The following is a 1,462-nucleotide window of genomic DNA, read 5'->3' on the forward strand; positions in this document are numbered from 1 at the left end:
ACATAAGGAATGTTCTTTACTGTTTAAATACATATAAGTATTAGTTTCTAAATCGTAATTACAGGTTTCTGAGGAGCATATAAAATTGTGTATTCATACCTTCTTACCACATGGTGTGGTTTTCCTGCTGCATTACGTTTTTATAGTATCTGTTTTTCTTTACAGTTTGTCACCTGCAACTATATACAACTTAATATGCGCAAAACATTTACGCAAAAATTACGATTTCTAAACTGTTGTGGCTATGCCTGTGATTAATAATTTATGTGAAAGGTTGTCGTGTGTGTGTGTGTGTGTGTGTGTGTGTGTGTGTGTGTGTGTGTGTGTGTGTGTGTGTACCTATTTACATTATGTTTCACTTACGGCTCCTTTTTTCGTCATCTTCTTCATTGTCAATTTGAGTGTTTTGAGTTGTCACTGTGTCATTGTCACTGTCACTGTCACTATCGTCCGCCCCCGGTAGCTGAATTGTCAATCCTCTGGGCTCGGGTTCTATTCCCGGCTGGATCGGGGAATTTTCTCCGCTCAGGGACTGGGTGTTGTGCTGTCCTCATAATCATCGTATCATCCTCATCGACTGCAGGTCGCAGAAGTGGCGTCAAATTGAAAGAACGGCACCCGGCGAACGGTCGCCCGACGGGGGGCCCTAGCCATACGATTAAATAAATAAAACAGCCTATCAGCTGTGTTAACAAGATGGTGGACAGTGGAACAGTAGAAGGTGTGAAAACAAGATGGCAGACAGTGGAATAGCCGGCCGGAGTGGGCGAGCGGTTCAAGGCGCTACAGTCTGGAACCGCACGACCGCTACGGTCGCAGGTTCGAATCCTGCCTCGGGCATGGATGTGTGTGACGTCCTTCGGTTAGTTAGGTTTAAGTAGTTCTAAGTTCTAGGGGACTTATGACCACAGCAGTTGAGTCCCGTAGTGCTCAGAGCCATTTGAACCATTAGACAGCGGAATAGTTGCAGTTGAAGATGTCATTGAGAGTTGTTTTGAATTTCTCAGAGAGAAAGAGAGGGAGGGAGGGAGGGAGAGAGTAGGTTTGAGTTGTCTGTTCTGTAGGCTATTATTAGCCCTTGTTTTTTGAGTATGTTGCCTACTCTGAGGGCTGCTTTGTTGTTGTAGGTGAGAGTGAACTACTTGTTTGTTGTTGTGGGTGTTTCTTGTTCATTTGTGCTCTTTTGTGTGTTCTGTGTGTTTGTAAGTGGTGAGAACGCTTTTGTGTGTCGGGTGTCTTTTTTAATTTTGTTTTAATTTTGTGGTTCAGTTTATCTATAGTGTTTGTGTCATATCCATTCTCTACAGCCATTTCTCTGTAATTCGTTGTTATAGTTGCTTTCACTGAGTAGAGTTTTGTTCAGTCTGTGTAGCATATATTGGAAACTGGCTAGTTTGTGTGTAGTCGGATGATTGGAATGTTTGTGAATGGCTGTGTTGGTGGTGGTTACTTTTCTGAATAT

Source organism: Schistocerca piceifrons, chromosome 2, assembly GCF_021461385.2.
Source record: "Schistocerca piceifrons isolate TAMUIC-IGC-003096 chromosome 2, iqSchPice1.1, whole genome shotgun sequence".
In the NCBI taxonomy this organism is placed as follows: Eukaryota; Metazoa; Arthropoda; class Insecta; order Orthoptera; family Acrididae; genus Schistocerca; species Schistocerca piceifrons.